The sequence below is a fragment of the Fukomys damarensis genome, unplaced genomic scaffold (assembly GCF_012274545.1).
Source record: "Fukomys damarensis isolate Sample0158 unplaced genomic scaffold, DMR_v1.0_HiC HiC_scaffold_20, whole genome shotgun sequence".
NCBI lineage: Eukaryota > Metazoa > Chordata > Mammalia > Rodentia > Bathyergidae > Fukomys > Fukomys damarensis.
The window spans coordinates 12980505-12994985 of NW_022900932.1; the positions used below are offsets into that span (position 1 = coordinate 12980505).

Below are 14481 nucleotides of genomic sequence, written 5' to 3' on the forward strand. Positions count from 1 at the left end.
AGTGCTCATTGGATGTCCTCCTCTGCATCCCATCCCCAAGAGCAGTGGTGACAGCTGGCCTGAAGGAGCAGATAAGACAGACACACTTGCCAGGAGCACATGCCTGTAATCCCAGCACTCCAAGAGGCTGAGGCAGGAGGATTGCAAATTTGAGCCCAGCCTGGGCAACTTAGTGAGAACATGTCTTAAAATAAAAAATAAAAAAGAGCTAAGGATGTAACTCAGTATGAAAACTCTGGTTTCAATCTCTAATACCACACACACAGAAAGAGGGAGGGAGAGAGGGAAGAAGGAGGGAGGGAAGGAGGAAGGAAGGAAGGTAGGTAGGAAGGAAGAGAAAAGACTCAATAAGCTGGCAGTCTGGGGTCCAGGGAACTCTAGGCAGGGCTGCCTGACAGTCACAAGGTGCCCTTGGGTGTGGAGCCCCGGCTGTTCCAACTTCCTCTGGCAGCAGCCCACTGGGCCCTGGTTCCCTCACTTCCTCTCTCTAGTTGGAAATATGGGAAAGGGCTGGCGGGGGGGGGGGGAATGCCAGGCAGGGGGAGTGCAGAGTTGGCAGGTTAGGATCAGGGGGGAGGTGACAGGTCTAGGGATGAGGGGGCCCTGAGTCCAGGTCACAGGCAGTCCTGCCAGTACCTGCTGCTGGCCTTACAGAGCTTCCTGTGCAAAGTTCCTGTGGCCAGAGACATGCTGTGCAAACCTGGTCCTGGCACCATCGGGGACTCAAAGAGGGGGTGTTAGGGACAGATGGGGGCTCTCAGAACTACACACTCAACATCTCTGACACCTGGCTGTCTCCTTAAAATGGGAACTATAAACTGACTCCTGGATGATCTTCATCCCCCCACCCCCATTCTAGTACTGGGGATTGAATTCAGGGCTGTCACACTGAGCTACATCCTAGGCCCTTTTTTAAATTTTTAAATTTTGAGACAGGGTCTCACGGACGTTGCCCACACTTGCCTTGAACTTGTGATCCCTCCTGACCCAGCCACCCAGAATGCTGGGATTACAGGTGTGCACTACCACGTCGGGCTTCATTTTCTTCTTTCAGCAACTAATGACCATGTTACTGCTGCCAGAGGATAAGATGCAGCAGGTAGCAAAGCACAGCACCCCATAGCCTGCAGTCCCCTAGGTGTCCCGAGGTGGGGAAGGCAGGAGATGGATGGACGGTTTCAGGGGGCAGAGGGTGGGAGTGTGTGCCCAGCCGGGTACAGGAGCAGCCTTTCAGAGTCCTGGGGCAGGAAGGCTGGGTGGGGAAAAGCTGAGCTGTGGGCAGCCTCCGTGAGCAGCAGCGCTGAGATTGTGGGGCAGGGGCCCATGTAAAAGCATCGTGCCTTGCCCAGCCGAGATTTGCCATGTTTTCAAGGCCACCCTGGAGGACCATCTCCTGCAGGGGATCTGGCCAGGGCCAGAAAAGCCCTTGCGCAGTGTGTGAGCACCACCCAGGCCCCAAGGGATGACTTCCATCCAACCCGCGTCTCCGCCATTCGCTGACCCAGGGTCCATGTAGGTGTGCCTTGTAACCCCTGCCCAAGCTGCCGCAGTCACTAGGTGTGGGGCTTGCACAAGAGACGGGCAGACTAGAGAAAGGAAGAGACTGGAGGCCTGCGGCTCTGACACACGGGGGGAAGCAAGCAGGAAAGGTCATTTCTTCCTTGCCTGCCTGGGTTCTCAGGTCCCATCCAGTGTCACAGCCTCCCCTTGCCAGGGTCAAGGCCTTGCTCAGAAGAGCACCTGGCCTGGGCGGCCAAACCAGAGTCCCTGGTACTCACAGGGTACCCACCACTCCCAATGCCAAGAATGGAAACTGAAGTTTAGTCTCTTGGCTTTGCGCACACTGATTGGCTCCACCTACACTGACATAGCTCCACCCATGCTGATTAACTCCACCCACTGCTCCTACGGGTGCAGCTGCCCATCTCTGGGATCCTCCCAGCCCCAAATCCCCTGCCCCATAAAAGGGGCCTAGCACAGGCTCTCAGAAAAGTCCCCGGAGGTCCTCGAGGAGCCCGGTGCCCAAATCTGTCACCCTACAGAGGAGAGGACACAGCCCAGGAGGGGCAGCTCAGGCTACGGCCAGAGTGGACTCAGGTTGGTGCCGCTGTTGGAGGTAGTATGAAGGAGTCAAGGGTACAACTCTGTCCCAAAAGCAAGACACTGGCCCCCTCTAGGGCCCGCCTGCCTCCCCCAAGCCAGCCTGTCTTAGACCTTGATTAGCTGACGTCACAGCCCGAGAGCATGCAGGAAGGTCACAAGGCTGAAGGGCACGGGCTCCATCAGGGGCAGACACGAGCGGCCCAGCACAGTGTGTTCCCAATGACCCCTTCCTGGGCCAGGGGCCAGCCACTGGCCGTCACGTTCTCCAGTCAGGCATCCCTCTGGGATTCTGGCCACATGTGGGCCCAGCCAGTCTGAGGCGGCGGCTGAGCCCCAGATGTACAAACGCTGGACAAAGGACAGCACTGTTACTGCTGGTGGGAGGTGGCAGCTCTGAGCATGGGTTCTAATGTCAGGCCTGGACAGAATCCCAGCTCTGCTGCTCACAAAACAAGTGGCCTCAGCCAAGTCCCTGTGCCACCCCCTGCCTCAGTTTCCTCAATGGGGTAGTGTGGACAGAGAAGGTCTTACGGGGTGACAAGCATGTGGCCCAGGCCTGGGCCTCAGGGAGGCCAGGTGTCAGGAGCGCTTGCTATTTACAGAGTCATCAGCTCCCATTGGAGGGGCGGCCAGGGGGCTGTGCGAATCGTGAACCCTCACCCTTCCTTCTACGGCTCACCCTGACACATCTCACCTTTGCGGCTCTAAGGAAGCCAATCTTTCCTCTGCAATCTGCTGGAGTTCAAGTCCCGCCATTGCCTCTCCCAGCTCCCAGGTCTCCCAAGCATCCACATCTGTTCCCTCCCTGTGCTGAGCAGGAGGAGCCATGCCTGCAGGGTGCTGGGGTCTCCCCAGGAACTTCCCAGCTGAGGCCCTCAGGGCAGGCCTACGATGTCCCTTCTTCTTTCCCAAATCTGGGGTCTCCCTTGTTCTCTCAAGAAGGATATTATGGTTTCTATCTAATGTCCCCTGCAGAGGCTCCTGTGCTCAAAGGAAGGGGGTCTGGTCAGAGAGGTGGTCACTGGGGGCACGGCCTGAAAGGTGGTTCCTCGCTTCACTCTGCTTCCTGGCCCATGAGATGAGCAGCTCTCCCTCTTCTAGACCCTTCCACCATTCCTTCCAGCCTTGGAACGAGCCCACTATGAACTAAAAGTATGAGCTAAGATTAACTTCTCCTTCAAGCTATGGTGTCAGGTATTTTGTCCCAGTGACAGGAAAGTCACCGAGACAATGGGTTCTCTCAGCCCAGCACACTGGTTGGATCCTCGGGGCAGTGACCCTTTCCACCTGCCCATTCATCCTTAAGACTGAGAAACCGGCTGACTGGGCCCCACACGGGCCTAAAAGGAGGAGCCAAGGCCAGCCCGGAATGGTGTCCTTTTTCTGTCTCCACAGCACCAGCACAGGGCCTGCAGGTATGGTACGGGAGTGCCAAGGTCTCAATGTGTCCCCCAAAGTGCCTGTGTTGGAAACTTGACCCCCATATTCTTACACTGATGGCATTTGGAGGTGCGGCCTTTGGGAAGTAATTGGGGTGAGGTGAGGTTATAAAGGTAGGGTCCCTCAGGTGGGATTAGTGGCTAAGGGGAAGAGAGACCTGTGCTGGAAACCTTGCCCTGCCTGGCCACATGACACCCTCTGCCACGTCAGGATAGAGTAGAAGGCCCTCAGAAAGCATAGGCCAGTGCCAGACTTTTGAAGTTCATAGCCTCCAAAGCTGTGGCCAAATAAACTTCTATACTTTGCAAATTATTCAGTCCCAGGTATTTTCTTATAGCAACAGAAAACAGACTGAGACAAGGCCATGGCAGGCACAGCACGACCTGACTTGGACCAAAGATTAAGCCTGATGATACTTGTATGGCACTCACCACGCCTGTCACAGGTTGGTTTTAATAGACACTGGTTACAAACATGACCATACAGTCTCCAAAGCAATTCTTCTAAATGGGTTTTGTCTTCTCCATTTCACAGGTGAAGAAATGGAGGCTTGGAAACATGAAGTCACTGTTCAGGGTTTGGAGCAGGCAGAGCTGGGCTCCAGAACCCATGTGCTGCCTTCCTGGGGGCCTTGGGGAGGGTGAGAGAGGGACCTAGACCAAAGTCTCCCAGCCTGGCCACAGGTGCTGCTGGGGACCTGACCTAAATGAGCTGGGGGAAAAGGCATACACTCGAGGGTGGGCCTAGAACTTGAAGATAGTCCCCTACTTATCTGTCCTGGGTTTTGAGCTCCTGAAAACAAAGCCCCACTCTCCCAGCAGAGGGGCCCCTGGGCTCGGCCCTGGGTGGGACAGATGAGCAGACGGCTGGGGAGGCCAGGGCAGCACACAGCTGGATGACACACAGGCCCGGCCACCCCTGACTCACTGCCACCATCCTGTGACTCCACCTAGTGCTGGTGCCCCCACCCTGGCCCACAACCCCTGGCCGACAGCAGGCTTTACAGTCCCCTCCCGCTAGGACCAGAAAACCTCAGAGGGAGGAAGGAGCCGTGGGCCCCACCCAGGCTGAGAGGGACACAGGGACACCCAGAGGAAGAGGCAAGGGCGTGGTGCCAGCGCTGGCTCTGCCTGTGCGCTGGGTAGTGCCCCACCCACTCGCCTGTGGACAGGCGTCCCAGGATCTGAGTGCATTCTCAAGAGTTCTAGCCCACTGCGGGGACCAAGGCTGGCCTGGCCAACTTTCCCTGCCAGAGGACTCCTCCTGACTCAAGCCCCATCTCCCACTAGCTCCTCTCCCAGAAGTCATCACTCCAGTCGCCCCACTGCCTAAACTGTCACCTTCCCCTGACTGTGCCTCAAGTGTCCTACCTCTGTACCGTCACCCACGCTGGTCTTGCAGCCTGGAAGGTCCTCGTGATCTGACGTAGGGAAGGATCATAGTGGCTGTGCTGTGGATGACCTAACCCCAGCCACTGCCCCGTCCAGCACCCTAAGACACTGCTACCAGGCCTGGAGACAGAGGGACCATGAGGCTCAGAGTGATGCATCCAAGGCCACTGCACTGGAAGCTATCACCACCCTATGGGCAGGGGGCTCAGTCTGCTCAGGAGCAGGTACCTTCCCATGGAAGATTAACTGTAAGTGGCTCCTAGGCTGTCTCCAACACCCAATGTCACAGTCACTCAGATCCACTTGACTGTATGCCCTGACCCTTCTTGGCCTCTCTGGGACCCTGCAACGTCCCTGGCTGCTGCCCCTGCGGACAACTGAGCTGGGCTGGGCAGGGGCAGGTGGGCCAGGGGGAGGAGACCGGGAGGGAGCGTAGCCCCTGCTAGCTTCCACCAAAGCCCACTGGCCAGACTACATGCTCCACCTCACACCACAGGAGCTGGGAGAATGCAGGGCCCTCCCCAGTCCCCAGAAGAGGCTCTGGGTGACCCCAAGCCTACTGCCCAGGGGTATAAACTCATCCTGCCTCAAAGTTTCCAGCCACGGGATGCTCACAGCTGGGCAGTGTCCATCTGTCCTCTCTGCTTCTTCCTATAGACAAGCCCAGAGTGGGTGAGGGAGCTGCCCAAGGGTACCAGCAGCAGGTGGGTAGTCTGGAAATGATCCCAGGTTTCCAGGTCCCAGGACCAAGCCCCACTAGGGGGCCCCTCCTGCAGGTAAGTGTCTCTGTCTAGAAGGAGCTGGGTCATCAGCAAGCATGGGGTGAGGAGGGGTGTGGACCTGAGCTCCTGCCAACAGGAGGCCTGGGAGGGTCAGGGCAGGGCAGTGCGACAGCCAGAGGTCGGGTTTCCTTTCTCAAGAGGGCACGCACGGTTCCTGGCAGCAGCTCCCACAGGAACAGGAGCAGGGCCAGCCTCGGGAAACTTGGGGTGGGACGGAGGTGGTGCTGGGCCGGGTTTCCTGCTGGGGAGTGGCAGTCCTCACAGAGGCCGGGGTGACCTGTGTGGTGTGGCCCTGGGGACAAGCCAGGCTGGTTTTTGTCTCATCCCTGACCCAGGCCCATCCTCCAGCTGGCCCGGCTTCCTGTTTCAGTGGCCTCCTCCGGCCCAGGGGAGAGGGAGGACCCAAGAGGTCTCTGCAGAAACCATTCTCACCGCGTTCAGGAGCTGACAGGTGAGCCTGCTGTGCTCATGGCCTCTGTGCCTCCCAGCATTTGGTCTGCGGGATGAGGCCCTGGCGAAAGTGCCACTGGGTTTCTTCCATGAACACACAATGGGACAGAGCTGGCAGGGCCTCCCAGCATTGGCTTCCCCCACCCTGGGCAGCACCACTCTGGGACCAGGGTGAGTAGAGGGCTGATGTAAGGCCCACTTCAGGCCTCAAGGAAGAACCTCCTTGAGGCACCTCCAACAAAAAGTGGTGGCCACCCTGCCAGCAGCCCAGCCCTTAGCCCTGCCCCCGACCACGCAATGCCCCTTGGGAGAGGACCCTTCACCCACCCCAGCTTGGTACACCTGAAGTTTCACAGTATGACAGGCCCGGTGACCCAGGTCACTCCATGTGGCCTCAGGAGCTGGGCACGTACCTATCAAAGGGCTGTGGGTACAGCAGGAGTGCAGAGTTTGGTGGCCTGACCAGTGAGGGGAGACAGAATACAGGCCCGTAGCCCCTTTCCTACCCCTCACGGCTCCCAGGGCACAGGCTATGGGAGGCCAACAGGTGACTCAGAAAGCAGGAAGGACAAAGTAAGGCGGGCTCTGGGCTGGCCTGTGGCCACCAACACAACAGCCTTTCTGCTTTGGCTGGCAAGGATTGCAGGTGGGGGCTGGGCCACCCTTGGGAGGACTCAAGGATGGAACAGAGCTGAGAACCGGGAATCCTGTGCCCAGGGACCTCCCAGGAAGGCAAGCCACACTGGGCCCTCCTGGCCGAGGCTCCTGACATCAGGAAGGTGAGTCTGCTCAGTAAGGGTAGAACTGGCTTACACCACACCCTGGCTACCAGTTCAGGCAGCAGAGGGCTTGCACGGATGGCCTTGCACAGGCCCTCATGGCATTTCTGTCTGTGGACAGAGGGATGGAGCCACTCGGAAAGACGATGCTGAAGGCCTATGGCAGGGAATAAGCCTGGTATCAGCCAGGCAGTCACCGAGAAGAGCACTGCCCAGCCCTGGACACGGCATGTGAATGGAGCCGGGGACACCAGGCCTGCGACTTCACAGTGAGCCCGGATGAAGGGTGACTCCAGGGCCACCACTCCCCACAGCAAGACACACGCATCTTGCACTTGGCACCTGAATAGCCGGGCCCTCACATTCTTCTGTGTCAGAAGCCCCAGCTCTGGCTGAAGGAAAGAGACCCTCTTCCCAGCCAGAAACACCTGCTTCATCCTCGAGGGACTCAGCAGTGTCTCCAACTCCCCTGCTGAGCCCTTTCCTGACACTGGATTTCATCCTCCTGGATGGCAGTTGATGTGGACACTGCAAGACAAGGTCACAGGGTCTCTGTAATGAAGAGGACTGGGCCACCCGATAGCAAGAGAACAGGTCACAGATGAGTTTGAGGATCTGGAAAGTAGGTACTTCATGTGTATCTGCTGAGTTAACCAGAGCTGGCTGGACATACAGAGAAGGCCCGACTTACGTGCTCCTGCCGAGGAGGCCAGGGCACCACGGCACGCCTCAGGGCACAGCAGACAGTGGCCATGTTTATAGTGCCTACTGTCAGGGATGATGTTGCCTCTTAGGCTCTTTCTGGCCAGAAGATGCCACTCTCTCTGTCCTGGGGATCATTCTGTGATCAAACCCAGGGCCTGTTCTTGGCAGATGGAACAGGGAAGGTTAGAGACCTAGGGAGGACAGAGGACCAGACAGCGCTGTCCCCCAGCCCAGGTACCCATACCCGTGCAGCCCCTCTCCCTGACTCTGAGTTTCAGCCTCCTGGCTGCAGCCAGAGTGAACTGCTTACCAAGGCCAACAGGGAAGGGAAGCAGCTATGAGATGGCCAAGGCTTCCTTGACCCAGGAGACAAGTATGCGCGTGCACACACACATACACACACACACACACACACACAGCCACTCACTTCAGGCCAGGTGGACATGCAGCCCAGCAGGGCAGGGGCTGGACCCGGTCAGGTTTCTGTGTTCCTGAAGGACAAGGGACTGGCGGCTTTTGTTCACCCAAAAGAGTGCCCTTTCTAAATGCTTGTTTTCTGCTTCCTGGATGTGCCAGGGCTATGCTGGAGGGGAAACAGCAGGCGGGGGGATGGGAGTACGTGCACCCAGCCCAGCTGGCTCTGCCTGGTGCTTTTCTTGTGCCATCCCTACCCCAAGGGCAGATGTTGGTAAACTGTTGGGCCAGCCACTTCCACGCAGCAGGGAGAACCCAGAGCCCTGGGCTGGACCAGAGGAGCCAGGGCTCAGGGAGACACCAGCTGTCAGTGAGCTCCACCTGGGAGTTGGCTCAAGCTGGATTCCATGGCAAGCGGCCCTGGGGGCACGGAGGGGACACAGAAGGGGTGAGGAGGGGGTGTCTAGTCCCACTTCGAAGGTGTGCTCTACCTTTGGTCTCTGCTTGGGGAAGGCCTGCAGGCAGGGGCTTCACCCTTGGAGGGCAGGCCCAGCTCCCGCCTTGTGAGGCCCAGAAGACCACTGCACAAGAAGCCACAGAGAATGAAGGCGTGGCCACAGTTCCTGAGGAGACATCACCTGTGGCCCAGCTCGGCCCTGCAGACAGCACTGCAGTGTCCTCCCTGTAACCTTTGTGGCACATTACTGCTGGGGAGCACAGACGCACATGGGAGCTGATCACAACGCGCTCACTCGTGGAGGTGGAGGCAGGATTCCAAGCCAACCCTGGGGTCCAGGCTTCTCCCCAGTACCCAACCTCACCAGGCAGGAGCTGTGCCCCCTGCAGCTGAGCCAGTCCTGTCCCCTACAGAGCTCCAGACTGGGCTTCCCAAAGCCTGCACTTTCAGGGCGCACGGAGCTGCCCGGTGGCCGCAGCCAGCCCCACTTCATGCTCCAGCTGCTCCTCGTCTGGGCAGGAGGCTTCGTAGGGCTCCAGGGTGGAAGAGGAAGAGAAATGGGTGTGGAGGTCAAGAAAGAAGAGAATTACAGGAAGCAGGCAGAGCTGGGGGACCCCAGCAAGAGGGGAAGGTGAGGGCAGCAAGGAGACCCCGGATGGGGCAGAGAAGAATCAGGAAGCACAGAAAGAGAGGAAGAGCCCTGGGAAACAGGAAGAGGATGGGTGAGAGGACAGCAAGGAAAGGGCTTTGGGAAGGGACAGAGAGCAAGAGGGGAGACACAAAGAAAGAGAAGGGCAAAAGCGGGCCAGGGGAAGACAGGAAGGAAGGAATGGAGGATGGAGTAGAGGCGGGCAAAGAGGCAAACCAGAGGTCACGGAGGGAAACAGAGACCTTGGAGAACCAGGAGAGATGTAGCAAGCAGGGCCGCCCACCGCACATTAAACACCTAACAGGAGATGACAAATCAAATGGGAATTACTGGGTAAACACATAATTAGAAACTTGATTGAAGTTAAACAGAATTTACATAACACTGCAAATTAACTTTACACGGAAACTATTCACTGGGAAGGCATGAAAAGGCATTTCATTAGTAATCTATATTTAAACAATAGGCACAATGGAGCCCTCTGATGAAGAACTCCGTGCCTCCCATCAGAGTGGTGCCAGAAGCTGTCAGAGGACCGGCGGCCATGGGTGCTCCCAGAGGAAGTGGGCAGGGGCCAGAGCGGACCCAAACAGGACAGGTGGAAATCTGGTGCCCATTCTGTATCTGACTTGCTGTGTGGCCTTGGGCTGGTGTCATGCCTTCTCTGGGCTTCTATTTCCTCACCTTCAAAAATGAGGATGTTGGAGAGCCGGTTTGTGTGTCTGGATGGTCTTAGGAGAGGCTGGGTAATGGTACAGACCACAGTAAGCTTGTGGGCTCTGGGGTCAGGTGCCCTAGCTCAAAGGACCTCCCCATCACAATAGCTGTGGTGTTGTACTTGCTCTGTCCTCTCTCGCTCTGATTTGCCCATCTGATCAACGGGGACGCATCCAGCTCCACAGGACATCACCGAGGCAGTGAAGGACTTAGGGGAGAACAGGTAGAGAGGCAGAGATGGGCTTATGGAAAACCAGCCTAAAGGCCTGGGGTTACCCGTCTCATCCGCCTGGCCGGCAAATGACTCTACCCACGGCTACCAAAGCAACGCAAGCCCTGTGCCACCTAAGCAGCTTCTGCTACCTCCTCTGGTCCCCAAGGCAGAGCAGAGCGCAACTCTCCTCTCTGTCCAAAGGGAGCAAGTCCCGAAGTCCCCACCCAGCTGCACCAATTCCCAGCCTAGAGCCGTCTCATCCGCCTGGTGGGCTCCTACAGTGGACCCCCCTCCCCCAGCACCCATGGTCTCTCGATTCATCTCAGCCACCTGCTCCTCTCTGCACTCCCCTGGTGCACCCAGCGGGGCCATCCTCTCGGCTGGGCACCCGTGGCACTCGTGGCCACGCCAGAGGTCACTGGCTTGGTGCCTGCCCCAACCTGACTGCCAGCTCTGAGGGAAGGGACCCTGGTGTCCCCTCTGTCCACGCCACTCCGAGCCCCGTGCAGGCACAGTGAGAGTTGCCTGGCAAGTGTGGTACCCTCCTGCTGCAGGTGGGGAAGCCGGACCCCTAAGCACAGCTTGCACTCCAAGAACCAAGTGAGGGGACACTGCTGAGAAACAGTGACTGAGAGGTGGAGAAGAAGACAGGGAAGAGGAGAGGTGGAACAGAAATGCACACACAGCTCCAAAAGGCAGAGTGCATCTAATGTGAGCTGGAGACTGGGACGCATTCACCTGAGGTAGAAGATGGCACAGTGCTTGGGTGGGTGTCGTCCCTTGGGTGGGCAGTGACTGAATCCAGAGCTTCCAGACAAGTGCTCCATGCAACGGGTGGGTCCCACGCCAGAGCCCCAGAGAGTGCAGGAGCTCCCAAAGGCAAGTAAGTGCAAAACTGGACAGACATACGGGGTGTGCTGGCTCACACCTGTAATTGCAGCACTTCGGAGGCTGAGGCAGGAGGATTGCTGTGAGTTTGAGGCCAGCCTGAACTACACAGCGAGACTCTGTCTCAACATAAACAAACAAATGAAAGTGGACAGAATCAGGGCAAGAGGCTCAGCTGGGGCCAGGGGGCCAGGGAGGGCTGGACCTGGGCTCACTCAAAGCCCAGCCAGATACTTTCAGGCCTCGGCACCTGTGAGGCCAGGGCCGGGGAGGAAGAGGCTCTGGACCCTCTGCCACTCCACATATGGCATGGTTACTGAGGCCTCTGTGCTCCCTCTGCCTGTAGCACCTGTCCTTGTTTGCCCATGCACAGTGTACTTCTGCTGTCCCCTCTGTTGCCTGCTCCTTCCTGTCCTCTTCCATGGCTCCTGCCCCTGTGCCCTCTTCCTGAGGGCTGTGACTCGGGCCGCCTGCCACCCTTGGTCCAAGCTGCTGCCACCTCCCCCTTTACTGGTGGCAGCTTGTGGCCATGTCGTGCACCAGGCCTGCCACCTATGTGGTGGGTCCCCAGGGTATCTGATCTCACTGCCTGCCCCTTCCTGAGCACCAACCACAGAGCCTTCTGCTCTGTCCTTGACCGCTAAGGCCACCCCTGCTCACTCACTGGTGGCTGGTGACACTCAGATCTTATTCTGTCAGAGGCCTCCTTGACTACCCCACCTGAGGGCACCTCACCCTACCCAGTCAGCTCTGTCCCCTTCCCTGGCTTAATTTCTCTTTTTAAAATTTAGCATTGAGCTGGGCATGGTGGTAATCCCAACTGCTTGGGAGGCTGAGGCAGGAGGATCACAAGTTTGAGGCTAGTCTGGGCCACTTAGCAAGACCCTATCTCAAAATAAAAAATGAAAAGGATAAAAAGCACCAGGATTAAAACTCAGTGGTAGAGCACCCCTGGGTTTGACCCCCGCCCCCAGTGCTGCAACCTCTCACCCCAAGACAACCCACAAAAATTTAGCCTCATTTGACATATGACAGGTTTTCTGTTCAGGTATTTACTGCCCGTATCTCATCATGAGAATGAAAACTGCCTCTATTGGGGAGTTTTGTCTGTTTTATTCCCTGCTACACCTCCCAAACACCAGGAGTTCCTGGGATGAAGAAAGGAGCACACCACATATTCTTCCAGGAACGCCTGCATACAGAATCAGCTCATGACCCTTCCTCACCCCTTCCCCGCTCCCCAAACAGTCACAGACAGAACACAGCCAAGCACTGCCCCATGGGAGGGAGTCTGCCTCCACTGCATGCTGTGTGCTCTCAGGGCACGGCTGGATCGGCTCTGTCTCCAAAACCCTTAGTGCAGGGCATGCCTAGTGCAAGAGTCAGTGACTGATGAGTGAATGAAGTAAGAAAGGGGTGATTAGATGGATAGATCCAGGGAGGGCGGATGGACAGATGGATGGAGAATTAGGTGGATGGATGGACAGGTAGTCATAGAGTGGTTGAGTGGCTAGACAGATGGATGGGTGAATAGGTAGGTGGGTGAGGGGATGGATGGATGGATGAAGTAGGTGGATGGATAGGTAGGTGGTGGAGTGGTTGTGTGGATAAGTGGATGGATGGATGGGTAGAAGGAAGGATGGGTGGATGGAGAGATGGACAGATGGATGGAGAAGTAGGTGGTAGAGTGGTTGAGTGGCTAAGTGGATAGGTGGAAGGATGGGTGGCTAGATGGATAGGGCGGCTGTGTGGATGGATGAACAGACAGAGAGATGACTCGGTAGCTACGTGGACAGTGAGTAGATGGATGATGGCTGGGTAGATGGATGAGTCCCATCATGGGTATTCAATGAAGACTGCTGAGGCTTGAGTTCAATGGCAGGACTTCTCTGGGGAAGATGGGTCAGACCAGTGTGGTGTGGTGAAGGTAAAACTGTAGGTGCTGATAGAGCCAATAGAGTAAAGCCAACTGTACGCCCCCTGGCAGCCCATTAGCTTCCTGTACCTGTGGCTCATGGCCTGAACATGCAGGTAACTCTTGCTCAGAGTTACCAGGGAGATGGCACAAAGGAGACCACATTTGCAGTGGAGCACATCTCCACCAGCTGACCTCAGAGTCATGCTACATCCCCAAGGACTACATGCTCAGTGTTCTGAGTGGGCCCGCCTGTCAGCATGGCTGAACTCAAAGATCAGTCACCCCAGCTTATTCACAGACCCATGGGGGCTAGGAGTGAGGAGAGGACTGAGACCCACGCCCACTTTAGAGACAAACTGAAGCCCAGTGTGTCTATGGCAGGAAGGACTCCACACAAGGGCCACGGCAGCCCTGCAGCCAGGTCAAGGAGAGCTGGGAGAAAAGTGGTGCCCCTCAGCTCTGGTCCACCCTGTCACTTCCTGACCTTGCCCTGTCCAGGGCTCAGGAGGTGTGGTCACGTGCCAGCATTACCTTTCTGTGTCAGCAACTTGGGGACAGGCAGCAGCAGCTCTCTTCACACCCCTTGCAGCATCGGTCTGCCCCTCAACAGGGCCCTCAGCTTCCTCCTGGGGACACAGAGGACAGACGGACATGGTGAGCACCAGGGACAAAGGCGGCTGCCCCCTCCCTCCCAGCCCCATCCCCACTTCTGGGTTATCTCAGTGGCCTCTTGGGCTCCTTCAGCACACCCAGGATGCTTGATTTATCAGAGCCACTGTGTTCTCCTCACCCAACCACACACCAAGGAGCAGGCCCACTCCTCTTCGTGGGAATTTTAAAAAGGCATGTACGTCTAACTTTTGTTTCTTCTGGGGCCCAGGGACTTTGGCTGTCTTTTTCTTCTTGTTGAGAACAGCAGAAAGCTATTGCCTTACTGCACAGCCCCCAGGCAGGGTGACAGAGAGGTTGTCGGGGTATTTTTAGCAAGATACACAAAGCCCCTGCTTGGTCACCTCTCTGTGCCATGTCTGGCTTTGGGGAATTATCTTACACGGCTGGTCACTGCCTAGCCATTGCCCGTCCTCCCGGCAGCCACCCCCGAAGCCATACTCTGACCCCTGCCTGGATTTCTGTCATTAGGAATTGCTTACCCGGTCTTTGGCCAACACTTGGGGACATTTTACCTGCCCCCTTCCTCTTGTTTGGCCTAAAACTAGTGGAGATGACCCAGAAACAGTCTAAAGCAGACAAGAGTCCTATGACTAGTTACTCTGTGCCCGCCCCCTTGGTGCCAGGATTGAACTCAGGACTTTGTACTTGCAAGGCAGGCGGCAGCACCACTGAGCTAAATCCCTGTCCCATGTGTCCCCAAATTTAAAGCCTTCCTCCTATGCCCTTCTCAATTCTTGGTCGGAGCTGAGGCCTACACGGAAGATGACTCAATTAAAATTCACCTTGACTTCAGCTCCTTTTTTTTAAGCTCCAATAAATCTGGCCTTATCCAAAGCAATCATGGCCGTGAAATAAGTGGTTTGATATGCTAGTTACATTTCTCTTCTCTTCTCTTTTTCTTT

At 56.8% G+C, this 14481-nt stretch overlaps 1 protein-coding gene across 4 annotated transcripts in view; it reads right to left on the reverse strand.

Annotated features, from left to right (window-relative positions):
* Zmiz1 (zinc finger MIZ-type containing 1) overlaps positions 1 to 14481 on the reverse strand; it is a 149542-nt gene that overhangs the window by 120436 nt on the left and 14625 nt on the right. For all 4 annotated transcript variants that reach the window (XM_010617796.1, XM_010617797.1, XM_033766478.1 and 1 more), the window contains exon 2: positions 13439 to 13533. The gene's annotated coding sequence lies outside the window, so the exon portion shown is untranslated. The remainder of the gene's footprint in view (positions 1 to 13438; positions 13534 to 14481) is intronic.